This window comes from Heptranchias perlo, chromosome 18, assembly GCF_035084215.1.
Source record: "Heptranchias perlo isolate sHepPer1 chromosome 18, sHepPer1.hap1, whole genome shotgun sequence".
Classification (NCBI taxonomy): domain Eukaryota; kingdom Metazoa; phylum Chordata; class Chondrichthyes; order Hexanchiformes; family Hexanchidae; genus Heptranchias; species Heptranchias perlo.
The window spans coordinates 39182936-39208718 of record NC_090342.1 but is presented as its reverse complement, the minus strand read 5'-3'; the positions used below and the strand labels follow the sequence as shown (position 1 = coordinate 39208718).

The 25783-nt window shown below is 36.4% G+C and overlaps 2 long non-coding RNA genes across 4 annotated transcripts in view; one reads left to right on the top strand and one right to left on the bottom strand.

The window, feature by feature from the left end:
* The window catches only part of LOC137334779 (uncharacterized), a 69977-nt gene extending 68665 nt beyond the window's left edge, over positions 1-1312 (bottom strand). For all 3 annotated transcript variants that reach the window (XR_010966239.1, XR_010966240.1, XR_010966241.1), the window contains exon 1: positions 1139-1312. This is a non-coding gene — a long non-coding RNA (uncharacterized lncRNA). The remainder of the gene's footprint in view (positions 1-1138) is intronic.
* On the top strand, positions 783-18370 carry LOC137334778 (uncharacterized). The gene is made up of 3 exons (XR_010966238.1): positions 783-976; positions 4391-4441; positions 17778-18370. It is a non-coding gene; the product is annotated as an uncharacterized lncRNA (long non-coding RNA).
* The last annotated feature ends 7413 nt before the right edge of the window (positions 18371-25783 follow it).

The window sequence follows — 25783 nt, the reverse complement described above, 5'->3', positions numbered from 1 at the left end:
CACTGGCAAGAGATAATGTGTTATTTAAAAAAAAAACACAATTTGGAAAAGGAAAGTCTTCCAAGATTATATATCAAAGGACATCAAATCATCGTTACTTAGCTTTGAGAATCAATATAGAAAAGTAAATCCACACGTAATTGAATAATTTTGTTCTCATGTCCCTGCTCTTAACCAGCTGCTCAACCAAGTTAAGACTGTTCGACCCTTACAACTATCTTGGCATGGAGTCAAAGGCTGATAAGCATTTGGGCGAGACAGCAACTGCTGTGCTGGAAGAAAAACAGCTGCCATGATTGCTATTAGATTGAAAACGTACAGAAAGCAAACCTGGTTCTAAATGCTGCACACAAAATGCCCCTGGACTCAACTGAACGGCGCATTTTGAAACTTATTTTCAGAAAGATTTCAGCAAAAGTTTCTCTTTTTTTGCTGTATGGTTTTAAACTTTGCTTGTGCAGCGTGCTGTGCTTCCCTCCCCGCCCATCCCCTCCCCCCCCCCCCAACAGTAACCTCAAGCAAACTTGAGGAATCGTGCCAAAAGTCACGTTGCAGCTTTAAGTGCATTTGTTGGGAGCGTTCAAGGGCTTGAGCTGAGCTTCGCAAGCAAACTCAAATAATATCTTTAACTGGACACCATAAACTGAAAGTGGTATATTTTTTCTTTTAAAAAAATATTTTTATGATCAACATATGGCAGATTACTGTAACTCTATTGTAAAACAACTTCCTGCCCCTTTTGGCTCGAGTTCCAGAAGCTGCTAGCATAAGTTCACAGTACATATTCCACCCCCCCCCTTCCCCTGCTGCTGCTGAAAGACCAAGGCGAACTTTAAAAAAAATTTCCTCTCTCTCTCTCCCTGCTTTGACGGATTTAGAAAAAGAAGAACAGTTTACATGGACAGCTCTATTGTTGAGCATGTTGCAACCAAAGGAAGTCAAAAGTTCAACTCGTCGACTTGTGAATCTAAAAAAGGTGGGGTTTATTTCTGAACACTACCTCTGATAGCGCAGTTATGTTTGCTGGCTTTCTCTCCTGCATACCCGCACAGGAGACTGTGGCACTCACTCACGGCCTCCTAAAGAAAGAAAAAAGAACCTCAGCCACTTCTTGCTGAATTTCTTTTTTTTGACTAACCTGTCTTTTTATTCTGACCATTGCGTGTTCCATTGAAGATAGGCCATCAAAGCCTCACTGCTAAAATGGAAATTGCTTGTGTTCTCACTAGTCTATGCCAATAACAAAACAAAACACAAAAAAAGGCCTCCACAAGCGCTCTTAGCAACAACATTTCTTGATACGTCTGCTTTGGCACAGATCAGCGTTTCTACTTGGCCAAGTATCCTTTGCGTCACATCTCGCCATTTCTTCTGACCAATAGAAAACTTCCTGACGTAAATTTAAAAAAAAATAATTCGCCCCTCCCGCTCTAATTGATAGTGATTAGTAAAATAATTCTATTAACTTTAATCAAAAATAAACTTTTGCAAAAACATAATTTTAAATTAGTTTCACTGAAGGAATTTCTGGGTGAACAACATAAAAAGACTCAGCAGCTTACTGGCTCTGGAAGCAGTACCTGAAGAGGGGCACATGTTTGTTCAAACTCTGTATTGAAAGGGACACATTCTTCTCCTGCTCTAGCCTGCTAGCTTACAGTAATGAAATCACAGATCAGAGCTTCAAAATGGTCTGAAAGCCTTCGAGCAGACTGTGCCAAAAATGCAAAGATTGGAATTATTCACGTCAAATCTCAAAGTGCTTGGAAATTCAAACTTCAAATGGTTTATTCTTCCTCAGATTAAAGAGAGCAGCGTCTCAGCTCTGTTATTATATGCTACATGATAATAACAGCTTCCAGAAAACATTACTAAATACGAAAACCACATTTTAAAAAATGCAGCTGCCCTGCTTTTAGCAAAAAAAAATGACATTGCATATGTAATTTCATATGCTATAAAGTCCATACTTTTCTGTAATTTTAAATTACAGTTTATCTATAAATTTTCTTTTTTTTAAATAACTATTTATTTGCCATTTGCAGTAACCATCTCAGGTCAGAGTACTTTTTGTGCATTAATTTGGATTAGTCCAAATATGTTGCAAATAATTTTTGAAAAATTGCTTTCAGTTTCCTTTCATATAATTACTGTTGAATTTCTTCTGTAAATCTTTGAGATAACACAAAATTTATACGTTTGTAAATGTGGAAAATAATTTTAAATATAACTAATTAATCATTTCCAGGGCTGCTGATATATAAATCATGATCTTAAAAAAAATAGATACGCATAAATACATATTGAAAAGTGCATTGGAACTGTCTGGAAAATGACTTAAAAATTTACAGAAAATTATGCAACTGTTTCCTGTTTTGAAAACTGACAACAATCAGACATGAAAGAAATGTGCCCATTTTTGTGTTTAAAAATGATTATATATCCAGAAACTGTGCATATTTATTATTCTGCTGAAACCACAATGTTTTCATGCTAGTTCTATTCTATAATTGTCTTCACCTTTATATCCTCATTCCTAGGGACAGGATATCAATGTCAAGAAGGCGGACATTCTCTTATTTTTCTGAATTCGAGGCAAAATCTATTCAAAAATGTAAATAACGGGCTTTGGTGTCTCTAAAAATGTACAGGCATTCTGCAATAAATACCATTTTAGTTATCTACTTTGAGAACTCCTCGTTTCTTTGTTTCTGTTTATTTTGGGTGCATTGTAAATGAATCAAATTTACAATAATTACAATCTGAAGCATTCAACTGCTTTGTTTCCCTGTCATCAGTTCATCTTGATTTGTTTGTTGTTTATTGTAAATAGGGGCATATGTTCAATGTATAGATTTTTCTTAATTTTGATTTAAAAGTGACTAACATCTGAAGTACAGTGACACTTTAATATTTACTGTACATATATATTTTCTATTTTTTGAAGCACACTTTCTTTCCCATTTCCCTTAGATAGTGCCCCCTGGTTTTTATTCTTTTACTGTAATGTATTTTGAGTGTTTGTCTTTTGGGAGAGAGTGTTTTTCTTCTCATTCTCTAACATGAAATTTGCCACCTCGGACATTGTCAGATTAATCACTGTGATTATTACAGGAAATGAAGGATGATAGACACTTCTGACAGATAACAGTAGTTCAGATGAAAGCCCTTAAAAACACTCTCAAAAGTAACAGTAATTCTGAAAAAAATTTAAATTAATTCTAAAAAGCTCATTGCTAGATTGCAGAAAGCAGCCACATGGAAAATTACCAACAGATTTAAAAATTCTCTTCACCCAATCATTTAGCTGACACAGCAGAGAGTCTTTTAAAATTTATATTAGAGCATGTATAGTATTTCCTTTTCTTTCAGAGGGGCCTAGTGAGATTCCCAAAAGTATCTCTATAATAAAAGCTTGTGGGGATATGAGGATAGGGCGGGAAAGTGGAGTTGAGGTAGAAGATCAGCCATGATCTTATTGAATGGCGGAGCAGGCTCGTGGGGCTGTATGACCTACTCCTGCTCCTATTTCTTATGTTCTTATGATCAGATCAAATCCTGCAAGTATGCACAGGTTTCGCTCTCCAAGTATTGACATTGAGAAACCATTTGGTCATGACAACCAACACAGCACCAATTAGCAAATAAGAACAATTTGAGAAAATTACACATTTTTTCCATCTCTGTAGGAGTTCTCTGCACCACATTTATACCCAAAGGTTAAATTGATAGGAGCCCCTGTACTTGGCAGTTGATAAAATGTAATTTTGCATAATGCACACAACCCCACAGGGCACTTTAAAAAAAAAACCTGGAAGTAATTTAACCCTTTAAATAAATAAATAATACCAAGTTTATGATTTGATAGAGAGTTGCTGCAAACACTTCATAAAAGCTCTCTGCTTTTTATGGATCACTTAAAATTAATTCATAATATTAAACATGCATAGAAGTATCTCCCTTTCTCACATATTAAAGAGTACAAATAGATCTGGAAGTTTACCAGGACAATTTCAGTACTCTGAGGGTTAACCAATCTCATGATTTTTCTCTAAGTGGCGACCTGTAAGAGGTGCTCATGTACCCCTGCTTACTTGGGACCAACATTGCCACAGAGTTAATTTTACACACTTCTATTTTGTTTTTGAAAAAATACGATTTAAATAGAATCTTAAGATGGTCACTAGATTCACGCAAAATAATTACTCATAAGTACATTCTACCCCAGTAAACAGTGTTATCTCAGAGTGAATCCCGGATGTTTCCAACAACAGTAAGAACAAGTATTTTTTTAAATTCCCAGTTGTCTTTATATTAACTTTTATTAAAACAATGTATTCAGTTGTAGATCTTTCAGTTAATATATTTCTTCTTAATTTTATTTTCCCAGATATGGTAAAGTGTGTTCAAATCCTGTATTTCAAGCCATCACCTTTGTACTGTGAGTAAATGACTGCTGTAGTTAGCACTGATTGAAGTTTCAGCACAACATAGCCAATTGAAGTTAGGTGCACCAATGCTTTCTGTCTGCCAGATTTTTTCAAATGTGTCACAGACTATCATCTATGAAAAAAACTTGCCAAAGTGCACACACGCAAACACTCTCGCATTGCAACAAACAACCTTTTTTTGCCCATAGATTCTGATGGAAGGTCTGTTGGTCTCAGTAAAGTAGCTCAAACCTTAAGATAAATTGTCAATGAGGTCTTCTTCGCTAGGTCCATGATAACGATGCTCTCGGCTCAACTAATATCCAAACTTGAATTCCAGCTTCTTTTCTCGCTTATAAGTGAATAAATCTTTTTGTGGAGCAGGGTAATCACTGAGCCATAAATGGACTGTACAGGTCAGGGCTTACACCCTGCTGACTTTCCACTCAAGAGTTTTTCAAAAGCAAGGACCAACACTTTAGCAGAGAAAACTGTATTTTGAACTGTTAGATAGATACAGTTGCCATATTGAGTGTTTATTCCTGCAACCATTATTTAAATGGAATCACAAACCTAATTTTTAACTCTCTCAGTTCAGCTTTCTAAAGGATCAAGGTGATTTTTTGATTGGAGTGGGATTTGCCAGCAGATTTTGTCAGCTGAATATTCTAAAAAGTAACATCTGTTGCTGTAAAATGTAACTCGTGTCTAGCCTGTTTGTGGTAACATTAATGTACCAAAATGCCCTTTTAAAACATTTGTCCACTGCCACACTCCAATAAGAATTTTTTTATAGTAAGATGCTAAAGGCTGCTGCAAACAGTTAGACTACAGAAGATTTACCACCTGAAATACATTTAGTCAGGCTGAAATAGAACAAAACACAAAACTTCTTTCATTTTTCACTCATTTTTAAAAAATATTATTTATTCTGATATCAAAATATTACATCCAACTTCAAATAGTTAACAACTTGTAAATGAAATCTAGTTGTCCAACTCTTAACTCATGTATGAATACAACACCTGTTCCATTTCTTCAAAATTTAGGTTCAACATTTTTCTCTTTCTTTCTAATCTTCATTATTTTTGGACTGGATGACGTGGCATTACAAAAGGTGCCTCCAGTTCTCCGTTAGTTTTGGACTAGTTTATGCTTGAGTGGCACAGTCACAAATGCAGGTACAATCTCAAAACCAATATGGGAATATACATTTCTTTGTAAGTAGTCTCATTCAGATTTTTAAAAAATATATATATTTTATTTTTTAGTTGTTTTTTAACTCTTTGCATACTGAAAGGCCATTTCAGTTTTCAAAACTCATTTTCCCTTTTCTTTCCTACAAATCTGCAAAACTGTGCTTTTAGTTAATTGTTCCCCTTGTGGTATATTTTCAGTCATGAACAATAAAATGTAAGTTATAGAACAATATAGAAATATAAGAGGCACTGTTTTCATAACAAACCTTTTTTTTGTTTGGGAAAAGTCATAGGCCATTTTCCTCACAATATTATCACAAGCAAGAGAAGCAATGACCTTTACCAACAAGATTCTGATGGTATAAGCAAGTAAAAAAAACAAAAGTCTGGCCAAAACTTCCTTTTAAAATTAAAATGAAGATGGCACCTCATTAATTCAAAGCTTTCCTGAATTAAAAACAAAGCAAATGTGATCGTTGCATGTACAATTTTGGTCCAGAAATCCTACTGCAAATTTATGGGAAGAAATAATTAATTAAAAATAAATCCAGCTCTGGATCATACTGAGTGGGCTACCAAATGAGCAGCTGGGGTGTAATGCAAAACAAGTGATGTGTGGTGAGATGTCAAAAGGAAAAAGGTATATTATATAGTGCCTTGTTACATTTTTCAGCAATGCCTCAAAATGCTTTACATTTAATTAATTACTTTGAACTGCAGTGACTGTTTTGTAAGCAAATGTAGCAGGCATTTTGCGCATTGCAAAATTGCATTAACAGCAATTAAGTGAACAATCAGTTAATCTGTTTTTGGTGATGTTGGTTGAGGAAAATAGAAATAGTATATAATCTGATGTTAGGAAATGCAGAAGTGTACAAATTTCTTTAGGGGAGGGGCCATTACTGCAAAAGGTATGAAATCTTGGATTTCCATTTTTCTCCCTTTTCATTTATACTTCGGAGAATGTTATGAACATTTTAAATAAGTCACCTTCCCAACTTTACTGAATTAGTACAGAACTGGTGCTTTTTCGGGGGAAAATGCTTCTTTCAGTTTATTTACAAACACATGATATGGTGAAATAAATCATGTTGAAACACAATGTCATTTTATTACTATGTAGCATTGTGATAAAAATGACACACAGCAATCTGGCTATACTCCTTCTCCAAACAATTAAAATTTTGCAAGACACCTTTTAATTTACACGTTGCCCTATTAACACCATATTTACTGTGCTTTTTTAATATACACAACAACAAACTCTCTGAAGCAAAAACATATCACTACGTGGTATCAGTGAACAGGTGGAGAGCAAGCATTTCACCTGTGTCTAATCCAACTCATTATTCCCCCAACCTCAACAGATAGAAACTAGGACCATACCTCAGAACATGTGTATTGCTGAAATCTAATCTGAACAAGCTGTGATATTCACCTATAATGTGCAGTAAAATTAATTCCTGACACCACTACAACAGTTCAAACTGGATGATTCAATTCTGGGTGCCATGATACTGCTGTCAAAAGAAATGTAAACAAAAAATTGCAAATGATGGTGACAAGTCATTAACTTTGTTTCTATTATACAACCAGCACATACACTGGAGTGTGATCCCAGGAAGTGCAAGTGTCAAGGAATTAACACCATGCTAATAAACTGCTCCAGCTTCTCTCTCTCACTCTCTTTATATCATTTCAGCTTCAAGATGTGTTACTGCCTTGTTGCCCTAAACATGTCATGACCGTAACCCAGAAATTAACACAGTGAAAAGCACCACATCAGAGTTTAAATTAACACCAAAATTTCATCGCCATTTTTAACCTAGAAAAGAATAAGTGACATGGAATAGCTGAGCCAAAAATGGAAAAGACACTGCTTTCATAGGATCTTTTTCTTTTGACAATTTTAAGATGGGAGTGTAACAACTGGCTCCAGTGTTCCTGGGCTAGAGAGGGGACAAATTACACTCCTCATCGGTATTGATTAACTCCTGCTGGAAAGTGCACGTTTATCAGGGGAGAGCTCAACTATGTTGTCTTTCCAAACTGCCTGCCGACACCTACTCTTTACAATCACACATGAAAAATGGTGAGGGCAACAGAGGGTTAACAGTAGCTGTAGAATTGTACCCCAGCATGAGTTAATACCTTCAGGAATGGAGGGGAAATAAATAAATTTAGGCCCCTAAAAGTGGGAACTAAAATATCCTAAATAGTCTTCCTCCAAAATAACAAAAAACAAACAATATTTCAAGGTTCTGATAATGTTTTCCATTCTGTGAAGAGTTGGAATAAAATATTTGACGTACTTTGGAATATTTCTATGCTCTCTTGCATTTTTTTGCAAATTATATTGACACTGCTACTGCTATGTGTTATATAAAAATAATCAATAAAGTTTTTATAGCAAGGAAATGCAATTTTTTTAAAAATAAAAAAACAAATACAACCTTTGTTTGCACACAAGCCAGAATTCTTTAGGTAAAACAGCAACTTGGAGCCAAGATAAATTAGCTGCTGGGAGGAGGTTTGTACCTCAGAACCTCTGAAATAGAGAGATCAGTGCCATTCTGTATTGTAATTTGCACAGAGAATTTGTTAAAAGTATTTATAGGGGTTAAAGAGGCACGATCTTAATGCCTGCAGAGGGAAAATAGTGGGCCAGCTGTCATTTTCATCGTGATGAAGTCACACACCTGTGAAGCAGTAGTACGTTCTGCTACAATCTACATCATTATCTTGCAAATGTAGAAGAAAACAAGAAATGTCAAAAACTTTTCAATATAAAACAGTATCTTGTTTAGTAGCTACCAAGCAGCGAAAATAATTCAAGCTTTTTTACACAGTTTTCTTTAATAAACTCTCCGGTCTTCTAAACAAAGGCAATGTCCATTTATTATTTAAAGATGGAAGTCAGTGCATTGCTTTTTTGCTATCTATTTCAGATCAATTTCGAGTTTTCCAGTGAGCAAATTGAGAAGAAAGAGTGGCATGAAACAGATGAAACATATAACTAAAGATCCAATAAAATAATCTGCTTTAGGAGGAGGAGATGTGTGTGTGTGTGCAGGGGCAGTGAATAATACAATTACAGATATTTAAAAAGTGGGACAAAGCACTTTTTGTTTTGTTACAGATTTCAATTTAAACCTCTGAAAGGATTAACTGTCAGATCATTTCATTTTTGCATAGCAGTGCTGTCGCTAAGATTTCAATAAAGCTTCATGGTGGGCGTGTGAAAGTTTCATAAAATGTCCACTTGAACTGTGAAAAGTAACCAGCAGTACAGTTATTGAATTTGTCCTTTCAGGATTGAGCTGTGAGAGAGAGAATTTTGAGCTATACAACATTGAGTGAAGTATTGGTGTTGAGAGGGAAAAAGTAATTTCAGGTAATTAATTCAGAGCGTCAGATAAAAAGTGTATTGACAAAGTATTAGACCAGAGTGGCTTAGGTAAGATTTTTCAGAGAGCACTTTGATATCAAGAGCTAAATACATCCAGTGACAACATTGTCAATGTATTATGATATTTACTGGTCTCTTAATTCCAACACAATTCTGCTTTAGAACTGGTAAATAATTTCCCTAATATACACTTGTGTGAATCACATGACTATTACTTAGCAGTCAATACATTACAGTATCCTCCTACAGATTTCAATCATTGTCAATTTAGTTCTGTTTTTAACTGTCATTAATATTCTCTTCATTTTATTGAGACAGTAGTAAATAGTACAAAAAATAATTAGAGAGGTGGTAACATGGTATTTTAATCTCAAAGTTCAGATAATATCTAAAATCATTCATCACCCGAACCTCAAGAGTAAATTAAAGTCTCACAACTTACAATCTGTTCTGTGGTTACCGTTAGCATTCTTTCATCACTACAGTAATGACCGCCTTATTACTGATTCTGTGTGCTTTGGGGAAACTCACATGTACTATAGGAACACATATTTTATATTATAATAATCAATACACTGTATTTTATATTTTAATCTATATACTGTAAGGATTACAATTTATATTATAATTATAATCTATGTTCTATAAAGGACACATTTCATAATGAAAACTGCATGGGACATATTTTATTTTATAATTATAATCCAGATACTGTAAGGGACATGCATTTTATATTATAATCTATATACTGTAAGGAATAAAGACATTTTATATTATAATCTAAATACTGCATGAGACAAATTTTTATATAATAATTTGTCATCTGCAAGCAGCACTCACAATTACATTATAATCTAAATACTGTAAGGAACATTTTATATTAAAATCTATATATTGTAAGCAGCATTTTGCATTATAATCTATGCTCTATAAGAGACACATTCTATTTTATAACCTATGTACTCTAAGGGGCACACATTTTATAGGATAATCTATCTTCTGTAAGGGCCACAATTTTTATTATAATCTATGTTCTGTAAGGACCGCATTTTTTATTACAGCTTATATACTGCCAGGAACACATTTTGTTTTACAATTATAATTTATGTTCTGAAAAGGATATGCTTTATATTATAATCTATATACTGTAAGTGACACAGGAATTTTATGTTATAATCTATATTCTGCAAGGGGCACATTTTATATTACAAGTATAATCTATTTATGGTACGAAACACAGGCATGTTATAGTATAATATATGTACTGTAAGGAACACAGATATTTTACATTGTACTCTAATATTGCAAGGGACATATTTTTATATTATAATTATAATCTATATTATAGTAACAAACATTTTACATTATAATCTATATACTGCAAAGAAAACAGATATTTAATACTATAATGTATATAGTGCAAGGAATGCACATTGTAATCCATGTACTGAATTGGACTTTTCTATTTAATAATCCTTCTTCTGTAGGGGACACATTTTATGTACTGCCGGGAACACAGTTAATGTTAAAATTATAATTTACCTTCTGTGAGGGACACATTTTGTATTATAATCTATATTTTGCAAGGGGAAATTTTTAATATTATAATCATAACCTATCTACTGTAAGGAACATGCACATTTTACATTATAATCTATGTACTGTAAACAACACAGACATTTTATATCAATCCATACAGTGTAAAAATGAACATATTTCACATTATAATCCATATACCATATGGGATATATTCTATTTTATAATCCACCTTCTGCAAAGGACATTCTATAATCCATGTACTATAAGGGATAAAAATGTTTTATAATCTATATACTCTAAGGGATATGGAGTACATAAATATAAAATCTAAGGGACATACATTTTAGCTTATAGCCTATATACTGGAAGAGACACACATTTCATATAGTTTACATAATCTATGTGAAACATACAACTCGTGCTACTACAATCTGTATTTTAGCATTCCCTCTCTAAGGAGTACATACATTGTATAATACTATTACATTGTAAGCCAAATATATATATTTCATATTATATTACCAACTCTCAAACAATTTGTAGTATATATTCCATAAGGTATATGTACAATTATGCATAATGTAATGAAGAATGCACTTATACAGTGTGGAAAATATAATACAAGCATACTGCATAGATACTACAAATTAAATTGTACCACAGTGTAGCTTTTTTATATATATGTATTAAAATTACTGCTTAAGGATGAATGCAATACAGAACAAGGACATAAGTTTTAACGGATGCTATCCATTCATTATGTAAATAGGATCCACAAAGCAATGTATATAGTTTACAGTATCCTAAGGCTTCACAGAGATATGAAATGATGTGTGGAAATATTATTGGGTACAATGTGCTTCCTAATAAAACTCACAACAGTCTGGACATTCTCTGGCAGCACGTGTCTACATTGCTGCTCCATTTTGTGGTAGTGTTGTGAGGGCACTTCCCATTATGTTGGGAACAAAGGCCATGGCCCAGAGGTCATAGTGTTATACTGGGAGTGCAGCTTTTCCATTGTCAGGAGCAGCACTGTTTGCTTTGTCTAGGTAAAGATTTGCTGATACATTAACTAAGGAGGATTAAGCATTATCCGTCTCAGGTTGCCACTCCCCATGCATCACAGTACTGGTGACTGCAGACTGTCACAAGTCATCTGCACATTATTAAATACTTGCTCAATATGCCCAGAGAAGAAGGGCCTATCCTGTTCTAATGATGTTAAAAGATACAGACTCATTTACCTTAATAAAACAAAAACAGAAATCGCTGCGGTTAAATCAGATAAAATTGCATCACTAAATTAAAATGCATTTTCTCCTGAAATCAACATTATTCATATTAAATCTCACATTTTTAAACAATGGGGCCAATTTTCATCTCAGTCCATTGCCCCAATGTAATTTGGGCAGCGGGCAGTTTGCACGTTGCCAAAGCCAGCTATATTTGGAACTAATTTGTATGCCATGGTGAGCAGCAGATGTGATGGACCCCCGACTCCTACTCTATGCTCACCCATTAGTGGTGTCAATTCTTCTTGAAGACCTGCAGCAGCTTAAAGGAAATTTGGCTGCTGATATCCTTCTAGAAGCCTTGGGAAATATCTGTGAGCAAGTCATAATCGTGTTACAGCAAACACAGCAAAGGAGGAATGTTCTGTTTCCCTCCAGTGGTCATTGAGTTAGCCAAGGGGTGGGTCAGAGAACTTGGCAGGATGTCAATGGTCATGTCAATGCTACCAGCACTGAGCAGAGTACCTTGATTCAGGGCTGGAAAAGTTCAGTGACCTCACCAGGTATGTAAACAATCTTACAACACCAGGTTATAGTCCAACAATTTTATTTGAAAATCACAAGCTTTCGGAGGCTTCCTCCTTCGTCAGGTATGGCAAGGTAGGGGCCTGCACTGTGACCCCATAGTTGTACTGTGCAGTACTGGCATGAAACGTTCCTCCCAACCCGTAGACTTTTACAGCAATGTCCAGTTTCCTATAGTGGCCTATTAGGTTGTACTGTACATTTCTCATCACCTCCCTTTCTCAGCACAAGCTCCTTCAGTGGGAACCTCAATGACAGAGCCTGCTACCAAAACCCCTTCCATGTACAACACTTGCATGATACCCTGACACATGGGCTTTTGCTTTATGTTTGGCCACCAATGTCAATTACTCAATGCCTTTGCTTTTGTGGAGGGGAGTGCATAACTAGAGGAGAGTGCATAACAAGAGGGTGAGGATGAGAGCGGTTGGAGAACTGGCAAAGCTGAATCCTCTTCTCTTTAGAGGAGCAGACCCTCAAAATACAGGGACAGGACTTTGTTGAGGAAGCAGAAGTCCAAGTAGGTGCACTCAATAGGATGGAGTTTGTCTCCATCCTATTGCAAATCCTGATCTGAAGAAACACTCCTCAGATCAGGATTTGCACCACACTTATACTTCCTTTAGTCTCCATTCTATTAAGTCACACAGTGACGCCGAAGCATGCACTGAACAACAGGTCCATGCCAATTTAAGATGGATGTTGAAGATCCCATGGCACTATCTGAAGAACAGCTCGCTTGGTTTTTTAAATGGACATTGCTGTGTGCAAAGTGGCTGTCACGTTCATCAGCATAACAACAATGACTGCACTTCAAAGCAATGTGAAGAGCTTTGGGTCATGATAAGGTGCTATATAAATGCTAGTCCTTCCTACTTCAACAAAGAAAAAGACCCTGGTTACAATCTCCTGAAGCCCAGTTACAATGACCTGTTACAGATACTGCTGATAAATTCTGATAATTTTGATACACTGAGCATGTTATTAGAGTCACAGATTATTGAAAAATCCACACTGATTATCAGTTCTAATTATTGGTACACACCTAACTGTGAGGCTTCTGTTGTAAGTGAAAAGATCTGGTACACAGCAAAATAATTCCCATGCATTGCAAAACAAGTTGGAGGGAGAGGTGGAGAGAGATAAAAGAAGAGCCCTTTTTCTCCTGGAAAATTTTACTTTAATCAGATGCAAAGGAGATCGTTGGTAATTAAAATCAAATTTAAAATCTATACGAGTCATAATATCAATGGGAATTTAAAAGACATTTTCAACATAGAATCAGAATGTTATAGCAAACAAACAGGTCATTTGGCCCTTCAAGCCACATAATCTAATCCCACTCTTCAGCTCACTCCTTATGGCAATTAATATTTCTATTTTTCAAATGACTAATTCCCTTTTCAAAGAATTTATGGATTCTGCTTCAAAAACAGTTTGAGGTAGAGAATTCTAACTATCCTCTTTTTTTCTAACCTCCCCTTTAATTCTGTTTTGTAATGGTTATAACACTTCACAATCTTCAATCAAATCACCTTTTAGCCTTCTCAGCTCTAGTGAGAAAAGCCCTCCAACCATCTCTCTACCCATCTGTCCACATTCCCATTAATTCCACGTAAAACCTTTGCCATATTTCTACTGGCCTTGTTGACCAAGATTGTTTAATTACACAAGTGGCGTTCGTGCCCTTTAGGGGTTTGTACAGGTCTTGAATTCTACCAAATACTTCTTTAAACACCTCCCACTGTTCGCCTGTAGTTTTATCCATTGAAAGTTCCTTGCAGTCTACTGTGGTAAATTTCTGAATTCCTATGTTCCTAGAACAGCCATGATCTAATTGAATATTGGAGCAGGCCCGAGGGGCTGAATGGCCTACTCCTGTTCCTAATGTTACTATGGTACTGTGGTAACTTATCAGATGCTTTTTAAAAATACACATAAACCACACCCACTACATTTCCTTTATCTATTACTTCTTCAAAGAATTCTATAATGTTGGTCAAGCATGACCTGTCTTTTAGTAATCCTTGCTGAATGGCTTTGAATAACTCATGTTTCTCCAAGTGCTTAATAGAATCCATAATACAGGAGGAAATTAATAGTTTACCAACCTATAATTTCCTCATATTGAGGCACTCTAAGAATAACACATACTCAAGTATTTCATCTTTCAGTAGAGATGATTCTTGTTTAGTGATGAACCACCTCTAAAACATCTGAATAGCTGTGAAATATGATGCATTAGCTTAACAGGAATTCACACTGAAATATTAATATAAATCATCACATCTTTGATACGAGATGTCATTAGGATGTTCGATCATTAGGATAATCACAAAACTTTTGTTCATCGCTAGATAAAGCTTTGTTTTCTGAATCATTACCATAACTGTAGATGCACCTGAGAATCTACCTTGGTTTGTTTATATTTGAAATCCAATCAAGATGTGAACACCGTTAAGCAATTTATGAATATGGGAATGATTACAAGGCATTAATCTATAAAGTGTTTGGATGGTTTATGTACAGAATAATGGATACCTCAGAGTGAGTTACAGGCTGTAATCAAATGGAGTGATTCACAAAATTTGTCCATAAAATAATTGGTAATTACAAGGGTGTAATCTGATTGAGGGGTTTGGATGACACCATAAAGAGCGACAATAAAGTTCAATGTGTTAACTATCATCACCAGACAATGGTAGAAAATTACATTTATGAAATCAATTCATTTTATGTTGGAGTTTATTCAGTTTGGAATTTCTATTTTAGTGCTGTCAATGTGTTGCATAATGATGCTCACATCAAGGATTTACCAATTTATGATGTTAAGTTTATTGTAGTTGATAACCACAAGATCCTTTGGCCACTGCAAAAACATTTAACTATCTTAGATATGTGCAATAATGTACGGCCCCTCCTGAAAAATGCAACAGGGTTGGAAACTCAGCAACATGTACCATTGGAGCTAAATGGCCGATACAACCAGAGCTAACCAGGATACAATAACAGTCTGATATCATCACCAACAAGTAGTAAAAGCAATACATAATAAACATAGAAAAAATAATTTGACTTCTCCGTATTAGCCGTATCAACTTAAATATCATCCCCAAAGTGAATCTGTTGAGATGGGCACTTCCAGTGTGTACACCCTACATCAGGGTCATTGACACAAAAATTATTGTTTTTATTTCTGGGGACATGATGGGCATTGTAAATTAGGAAACTTTTGCTGCCAAATAATTTTTATTGTAGTCACACATTTAAATTTACCACAAATGTTTCTCAGCAAATTTAATTTTGTGTGAAAGTGTTGGCAGCCTCAGATTGCATAAAATATTCTTTGTGCTAATATTTCTGATTTACAGTAATTAACAGGCTAAACACTGCACTACTGTAAAAAAAAATGTTCTATGAGCCTCTACAACAGCCTCAAGTCACTAAGAACTGCTCAAAGACACAGATTGGCCAACTCACTGGAACGGCACTCTGATCTTACTAAGTAATGGATATTATTTTGCTGAGCATGTCTGACGACACCTTTGATTGGCTGAAACTAGAAGGAAAGCCAAGCAAGCAATGAATTGAGTGTTCTTGCACAAAGGCCGTGGAGTAGTCCTTCTGTAAGCGTGGATATATGCATCCGGCAGAGACTTTGAACAACCCATTTTGTTAACTGTATTTCGAGACCTATATGCTCTACTCAAAAAAAAAAATTGCTTAAATTTTGGCAATTCATTACCAGACTCTCACTGAACTATTCACAGTATTTCTCTTTAACATTATCTCAATTTTATTGACATATATCATTGGTCCCTAACACTGCTGCACCTGACAAAGCTCTAGTCAAGCTATCCAGGCAAATTGTTGGTATATTCAGATAAACTATGAATTTTTAAAGTTGCTATTTATAAAATGGATTGGTCGTGTTGCTTGAAAGTGCTAAGAATAAATATCCCAATAGCTTTGTTCGGCCTTAGTCCTTACTTAGACCACATATTTGGCACAGGCCACATTTTAAAAAAAAATCTGTGTGGCCAGCGAAGATGGCTTCCAAATTCATGAATCCAGCTTTACATCTGTCTGAACATAATCCTTCCTGAATAAACCTGCAGTATATTTATATTTTTTTTTCTGGTAATCGATTAAAATAGCATGTCATTATTCAAAAATTTTCAGCTTTCAAACAGAATCAAATCCACTGGTGTACAAGTTATAATCCTGTACACAAATTGCTGTGGGATGCAAGTTTTCCACATGTTGGTATTCCTTTGCTATAACATGTAGTCAGTTTTCTTAGACATGAGTCAGATTACAGCTTTTCAATCTCACAGAAAATTCAAAAAACTGACTTTTTAACTGTTTCAAAGTAGATTTACAGAAATATATAGAAGCAAACAAGGACTTAATTCTTAGCTTTCATGTAAAATAAACGTGCGTACAAAATAAAATAAAATCTTGCCACTGTTTTGATTTAGGAACTGAAATCTCCTGTGGTGTTCCAAGGGTTATCCAGCTTGATCTCCCTGCATAGTTTGACAGAGTTATCAGCTAAATACCAACACAAACCACAATTCAAACAACGCAGAACATGGTGACACAGTAAAACAAAATAATCTGTATAAACAGCACAGCCAAGCAAAGAACTCAAATCTAACAATAAACAAAACTTCAATCCCTCTCAACAATACCATGAAGTGAGGTTTCATTTAATTCCTCCCAAATACTCTTCCCTACCAATGGTCATCTGCCCGTTCTCAATGAATTTCATCACCGACTTCTTTCTCATTTAAAGGTGTGAGTTCAAGAAAAATATACGACGTTAATAAAATATTAGCTAAAGCTGTTTTAGCAACACAAATTATTTAACTGCTTTTAGTGTAGAGGAAAATGTTGGCTCCATATAAAATTTGCACAGTTGTTACTTAAAACAATGGATATTTTAACAGAATCTATTTGCCCCTAGTTCTGAACCAGTTTTGATGGGGGTACTAATATTTTACAGTGCTCACTAATGTAAACAGCAAAACAATGACTACAAAGGTGCCCTTTTAAAAAAATGTTACTGTTAGAACTTTTTGATCCTTGCATAAATTTGAAATCTAAGCGTGACGTTTTTAAATCTATAAACATAATAGTTTTTGAAATTTTCCAGGAAATTATGTGGAAAACCAGCATTATTCATTTAAAATACATCTCAGAAAATATAATGTAATTCTTTCCTAAGTCTTCACGTAAAAGATGGAGGTTTCCCCTTTATGAAGGAAATTTTTTTTCAGTAAAATATCTATACGTTTTAAATTTCCACTTTAAACAAACAAAGATTCCCATTTTGTTGCATTGTCTTTACAATGGTATTTCTATTTCTATTTTGCAGCAGAATTCTTTGCAACAATGATGAATTTTAATTAACTTTTCAATGGAACCCTTTCATTCTTGAAACAATAATTCCAGAACTCGAACTGGCAATGGTTTTCCAGTTATTCTGGGCAATCAAAAGGCAAAGGGTGGGATTTTCCCTAAGAATAGACAGCACACATATTTCTTGTTTCTCCATTTGCTGTTTTGCATCGGATACAAATAAAATCTGTTCATCCCCGATATGTTACAATGTACGCTCAGAAATGACAAGAACTAAACAAGAAGCCTGAAGTTCGATCTGCACCCAGCATGGAAGGAGCTGCAGTCACACACTGCAGAATTCACAAAAGGAGCTTCAAGGTGAATAACCACAAAATAAAACATCTTCAACTATTTGATGCGGGAATATGAGGGGTGCAAATCAATATATTTTTAATATCTGTATTTACACCAGAAAGTGCTTGAATTACTAATTAGAAAAAAATACTATTTTGTGAGTTTAAAACAAATTTTTCCACTGCTAATAAGAGCAATACATGTATTTTTTTTAAAATTACAATGTCACAATGCATATACAGAACCATGATCTTACTAATGTTTAAATGATTTGTGATCTAATAAATTCAGGTCAAGTTACGTTGTGTCGGTCCCTCAAAAATCTTTTTGCTCCAGTTAGATTCCACAAATCTTACCTCATTCATATTCCCTGAGGACTTTTATCGGGAAACTTTACTATTGCTCGCCTTGAAAAAGAGATTTTAATTGGCGCATGGGGGAGGGGGAAAGCCACAAAACAAACCTGCCTCCTTGTGATCTCTTTTGCCTTTGAGTAGCTGATTCATTTTGCAATTCACAAGCGTTTTCCTGTATGTGACATCTCAAAATATGTCAGATTCTGTAGGTTTCATTTGCTGCAGCTCAAGTCAAGGCAAATCAGAGAAAAGTACAGAAATATGGGACGATGTTTGATTCAGAGAGATTAATGTTTCAGCGCTTTTACACAGCAGCACTGGTTTCAGGAGAGCATCATTACACTGGCCTCCTGCGTCCATCCTCCCCACTTACATTTCTACCTGGTGCTATTCTCCATCAGACATTGGGCAGTAGTGGACCACGCCTGATGATTATTAATTGCAGTGGACAGTGAGACAACTGTACATTTGCTGTCGGCAGTAATTCGTAAATGTAAAAGTGCCTATAAGCAAGTGCTCGCTGGACTCCAGTAAATTTTGTGATTTTGTTCAAACATTTAAATGAGTTCCAAGCACCAAGTGATTTTCTTTTTAAGACCATTGATCACAACCGAATAAGAAAGCTTTAATGATTTGTAAGGCTACCCTTTATATTTTTTCTGTTTCTTTAAGAGTTTGGGGTGGAGTTGAGAAGGTATTAAAGAGAGTGGTGTTTCTTCAAAGAGGGATGCACTCCATAGCAGCAAAATTATTCACACAGAATCACAACAGGATCTACACTTTTCTCATTTTATTTTCCCTCTCCAGTAATGGGGATCACAGTAAAGAGTTAAAATCCATTAAACAACAGAACTGAGAACTGTACAGGTTGCCAGAACTGTGAAAACTAACAATGCGTGCAGTTAACATGGGTCCAAAGTTTGTTCGAAAAGGTTTCAAAACATAACATTTGAAAGCAGAGAACAATTTAAAAAAGAAATCCTACAATCATCTAGCAGACAGAAAATCTCACCTCACATCTGCCACAATTTCTAATTGTATATCTGACAGTTATTTTCATCCAGCCTCTGTGCTCCAAACTGCTACTACAGTTCTCCGTGCTTCAGGCACATTGTGTATCCAAACTAGGTCTTACTGCCTCATTGGACTTTTTCCTGGTACTTTTAAAAAAGAAAGGAATGCAAATTCCTTTTACAATGCTGAACATCATCATGCAGCACCAAGTCCTATAGACGTAGTCGAGAGCGGAGAACTTATAAAGATTATTTTTTAAAATTGATATGGGATTTAAATGTGTACCTAAATGCACTTTATATAATGCTAGAAGTAGTACAATGTGCTTATCAAGGAATTAAAGCTTCTTACAGCGAAGACTATACAGACATTAATCATTAGTGCAGTGTATCTGCTGCATGCCACTGAGGATTGTGACACTTTATTTCATGCTAGACACAGCTGCCAGCACATCGCTGGCATGAAAGCCAAAGCACTCAGAATTCTGCGATAGTTTGAGTATTCTCAGGAGGAAGTGGTGTGTTTTTTTCCCTCCCCCTCTCTCTTTTCTTGTGGAGGAGACAGCTGAGGACAGCAATTCACAGACCTTTCTCCAACTGTCATTTGCCACGCCCTGTCTGGTCCCTCCTCCTATCTTTGTCTCATTAAAAACAGCGCCAAACTGGCAGCATGCCACATGCTAAACGAACAATCTTCTTCCTCCAAAAAACAAAAAAAAATAATTTAAGAACCAGTTTGTCATCATCCCCATCTTAATTACACAAGGTTGCTCTAAATTGCCAGTATCATGTTGTTTTTATAACCTCTGCCTACTGCAGCAGGCACTTGGTTAAAAAAAACCTGCAAGACTTAGGTTTTCTCCTTCTCTAGCCTCCTTCTCGTTCTTATCGAGTGAGAAACTGGCAGCTCTCCAAACCCACTGTCGCAAAGCCGGAGTCAGTCAAGGTCACAAATATCTATCTTATGCTATCATCAGGCACTAGCCTTACAGTAAATAGGCCTGCAGACTAAGGTTGCCTTAGTTCAGGGAGGACCCTTGATCTCCCAACCTCTCAAACAGGATTGTAAACATTATTGTGATATCTACAAAGCTGTAAGAAGCCAAAACAGCCATGTGAGCACAGCCTGCAACCAAACCTTGCTTTTCTCCCTCTCCCCCTTTCTCGTTCTGTTCACATTTAGATATGGAGTGTCCTTTGTGTGTATAATTTCACACTTATCAGCAAAGAAAGATGCCATACTGCTTTCTGCCGGCTGATGCAGCTCCTCTGAAATGCCACAGGACTGCCCAGAGGCTCATTAATAATTGCAGATGGCTTTCCATTCCCAAACTTAAATTCTCAAGCACCGCATGATTAAGTGCAGTTGTGAAAGCTATTTGTTCTCTTACCTTCTCCATGTAGCAGCAACTTAAGGCATTCACTGATTCATTCAACAACTGCCACACAAACAGGTTAAAAGGATAGATCACTGAAGTTGCTTTCTTTTTGTTAAGCAAGATTTTCTGGAACTTATTAAAAAAAAGCTTGGGCAGATTGCACTTAAAGGGGTAGAGTTTCTGCTAGATTGCGCAGGTTCATGGAAGATTTTGCATTCGTGATTATGCAAATGCATTTTAACGGAAACTTGAACTGTAACTTAACTGGCGCAATTTTCGGGTGCAATTTGCGGCCAATTACTGATTGCGCCTAAAGCAGAAACTCTACCCCAAATTCTGAAGAGACGGTGTAAGTACATTTCCAACTCTGAAAATTAAGGATTTTTTTTAAGTGGTCTGTGGATCCAGATATCTATAAATAGCCAGAGTTTGATTGTTCATTGGTTGTACTTTCACCAGAGGTGACAGAGGTCTGAGCTGCCACTGTCCAAATAGCCAAGCATTATTTATTTTAGTGATAGCATTCAGTTTAAAAATGCAGCCAATTAGCACAGCAAAATGACAACATTAATTTGGACAAAATTGCCTTGCAAGAATGTTTAAGAGATCTGACAACACTACACCCGAGGGCATCCATTATGGAATGAGATCATCAAGTCGCTGAGTGTAGGTACTGTGTAATAATCCCAAAAATATTAGTTACATTTTTTTTCAAAGAAAAACAGGAAAAGGTCATTGCTGTGAGAGCCAGATTAATGAGGTTACCTGCAAGAGCCAGCACGATGCAGTTTCCATTCCAGGAACAGTGCCTTTACATAAAAATCCCTTCAACCCTTCTAATCTTTCCTTGCCATGAGGACAGCGTGAATACCCCAATGGCAAGAGATCCATGACAGCATTCTACATTGACACAATTTGATTTTCCTTCCCTCTGGCCTCTACCCAGTTTATTCCACAAAGGTATGGATAAGATGAGAAACTCATCTGATGGAAATAGTGAGTGCGAAGGTATGTACAGCTATGTGTGTACAGCTACAGTATAGATGTGTCAACAGGCTGTGCCACCCCGATGTCCGTAAAATGCCTCCTTTTAAGTACAGAAAAATAAAGCAAGCCTTCAAACACAATTAAAAAGCAGCACAATCAAACCCACAAACTTGAGGAACAACATGTTGAGATTTATAGAATTATCTTCTCAAAATCATAAGTACAGGTCAGGAAGGCCCATCTTAGGTCATCTGACTAAAATAACTTACATCTCCTCTCACAGCCTCTAACTGTCTTTTAAATGACTACAAGGTTTTAGTTCATTTCAGCATTCATCACAATCCCTGTTTGTGAATCAGCAAAAAAAATCGTACAAAGGGTTTAGACAAATCAAATAATAAAAAAATACGAATAAAGCACCACAAAATTAAACTGCACTTAAATACTGTCATATGCGATAAAACTACACTGAGCAGAGATTCCATTTAAAGAACTTTGGGCTCTGTTGTCCTTGGATACGGCACTTGCTCAGATAGTAAAATGCTATTTCGAGCCCATCTCTATAACACTGCTACTGTAAGGCTCGGCAGTGTGAAAAATCATTCTGGCATGATGCTACATCCTCCATCTTAGCCACAGCTGGCACTCAGCTACATGAATAAAGCAACTGCGGTCATATATTCATTGCTGTGAGAAAACCTGAATGTTTAGGCTCCTAACAACCACATAAAAAGTTCATTGGCACTTTTTTTTAGTCAGTCTCCTCTGACCTATAAACCTTTGTGACTGGAACAAATGCAAATAAAGCTGACTTGCTTAGACAAAACACTGAAGGGTATTCAAATCAGCCGCTCCTGGCCTGCTAACACTAACTCACTGCATCACATGGCATAGACCTTTTCAAAAGAAATAGCATTTTAGGCCCATAAAACCAAAACAAGGAAGATAAAGTTAATACCAGAAGAAAATTGTTGTTCAGTTACCTGCATCATATGCTGGAGAACTGTCAGGAAGTGATACAGCACTTTCTGCATATGTTTCAACTCGTAGGAGGATTGCTTAGCAGTGGAATATTAAATTACAAACACTGACATATTTAAATAAATAGAAGCAAATATTCAAAACAACAAGAAAAGACTTTTGTGCACACTGTGCATGGGAACAGCAAAGACTAAAAGAGTTGCATTCACTGGTCCAGCACAAACAAGGAAGGTGAAAAGCCAGCAAGAAAACTCACTGATTGTGGATAGGTAGAGTATATGTGACACATGCACTTCATATAGTACCAACCAGCTAGGGTGGTCCAAACTGAATGTGATCTTCCCCTCCCATCAAGTTTATTTCAAGTACTGCCCCAAGTTAGTTCACTAAATGAATAATGAAGTTACTACTTTCCCTCCTGTTAAAACTTTGCAGGAGATTTGCATTGGGCCTGTTCATATTAGCTTGATATAAATATTCCTTCTCACAGAGGGGTTGCCTTCTTTTCCCAAAGCCGGGGCAGGGATCATAGCTTGAGTTTGATGATATAATTCATTGAAATCCCAGCAGCAACTTGCATTTATATCATACCTTTAATGCAGAAAGCTGCTCTGAGTTGTTTCACAGAGGAGTGAAGAAAGTGGACACAGAGCTAAAGAAGGCACGAATTAAAGTGGTGACCAAAAGCTTGGTTGAAGAGTTACATTTTAAGGAGGGTCTTAAAGGAGGAGAGAGGTGGAGAGCCAGAAGAGGTTAGTGAGGGAATGCAGAATGTGGTACCTCGACAACTAAAAACAAGGCCGCCAATGGTAGAGCAAAGGGAGGGGGATGAACAAGAGGCCAGAATCAGAAGACTGGAGAGTTCCGGGGGGAGGTTGTAGCACTGGAGGAGTTTACAGAGATAGGGTGTAGTGAGGTTATGGAGGGATTTAAACACAAGGATGACAATTTAAAATTTGACGCATTGGGAGATTACAACCAATGTAGATCAGGAAGAACAGGGGTGAAGGGTGAGCAGAATTTGCTGCAGGGTAAAATACAGGCAGAAAAGTTTTGAATGAGATGAAATTTATAGGAGCTGGAGGATGGAAGGCTGGCAAGGAAAGGATTGGAGTAATCAAGTCTGGAGGTGACAAAGACATCAATGACAATTTCAAAGGCAGGTGGGCTGAGGTAGGAGTGGAGAAGGGCAATGCTACAGAGGTGGAAGTATGTGGTCCTTGTGATAGAAAGGATATGGGATAGGAAATTCAGCTCAGGATCAAACAGTCTGTGTCAGCCTGAGAGGTGGTCTAGGAAGGGGATGAACACAGATTTAAGGGTACGGAATTTGTGATAGGGGCTAAAGACAATGGTTTCCATCTTCCCAATGTTTAGTTGCGGGAAGTTAAGGCTCATTCAAGAATGGATGTCGGACAAGTAGTCTGCCATCATGGAGGCAGTGAAGAGGTTGATAGAGCTGAGTGTTATCAGCACACATGCGGAAGCTGTCCCATGTCTGCAGATGATGTTGCCAAGGGGCAGCACATTGAAGAGAAGGGGCACAAGTATGAATCCTTCAGGAACTCTGAAAGTGAGGATGCGGTGGTGGGAAGAGAAGCCATTGATAGAGATGCTCTGGCTATTATTGGTTCGGAGGCTTTCTCCTTCACCTGAAGAAGGAGAAAGCCTCCAAAAGCTTGTGATTTTCAAATAAAACTGTTGGACTATAACCTGGTGTTGTAAGATTCCTTACATTTATTATTGGTAAGGTATGAATGGAAGCAAGTTAGGGCAGTCTGAGGGAGCTGAACAATGGAGGAAAGGTGTTGGAGGAGGAGGGTGTGTCTGACTCTAGTGAAGGTTGCAGAGAGGTTAGGGGAAAGATAAAACAACACAGTCACAACCTGAAAATCAAATGCCTACATTGTAAGACATAAAAGTTAATAGAAAAAAATAAAGTTGGTGTTAAAAATCAAACTTTGGGGGGTCTGATTTACATTTTTGAAATTTTTGGATACCCCATTTAAAAACAGCAATGTTTGGTTCAAAACCAGGCAGGTAACAACTCTATTTCACACCCAAAATCACATGTGGTTGGTATATATAAATTCTTCCTGTGGCAGTTCTGATCAGAAAACCAATCATTCTGGCCTGCCCTATTTATCCTGAAGTGAACTTTTTCTTCCTTATTTTCTTCCCTCCTCTTCTGAAGATGGTGATTCATATTATTCCATGGGTATTATTCCATAGGTGGAAGCAGGCCTCCCATGCCTTCCCCAAGTGGTCATTCATCAGGTTATTTATTACTTTATTGAGAAAACAAGGTGAAGGTCCAAGGCTCATAGTGCAGGACACACCAAGATTGATAAAAGTAAAAGAGAGAATGAGGTAAATTAGGAAGTAGGTTAAGAGATGACATCATATTTGGTTTTAAAAGTCTTAAAATTGTAGGAGGAAGAAAAGATTGAGGAAACTAAGGAGGTCGGGACTTTTGAGGTCCTGGGATGCTATTTAGGGGTAGGGCCATTAAGAAATGAATGAGGCAAGCTTGTGGTGGAAAGTGAGGGAATAGCAGAAATACTAAATAAGTACTTTGCCTCAGGTTAGACAGGGATGGTTGATATTATAAAAACACTAAAGATGAAGATAGAACAGCTAGTAGAAGTTATTACTCAAGGTGAGATGGTACTCAAAAGAGTTATTCAAATTTAAGGTAAAGAGATGGTTTACGTTTGAGGATTCTGAGATAAGCTAGAGAAGAAAAAGCAGAAATTCTTTGGAAAAGAAAATTGCGTGGAAAGACTGGAAGGTGGCATAATTCAAAAATGGAGATAGAGATAAGCGAGGAAATTATAGTTCAGTTAGTCTTACTTCAGTTATTGGTAAACTACTAGAGTATAGAATACGGAATGAAATCGCTAAGACATGGAAAGATGGGAATTATTCAGGGCAGATCAGCAAGGATTTGTAAAAAGCAGGTCATATTTG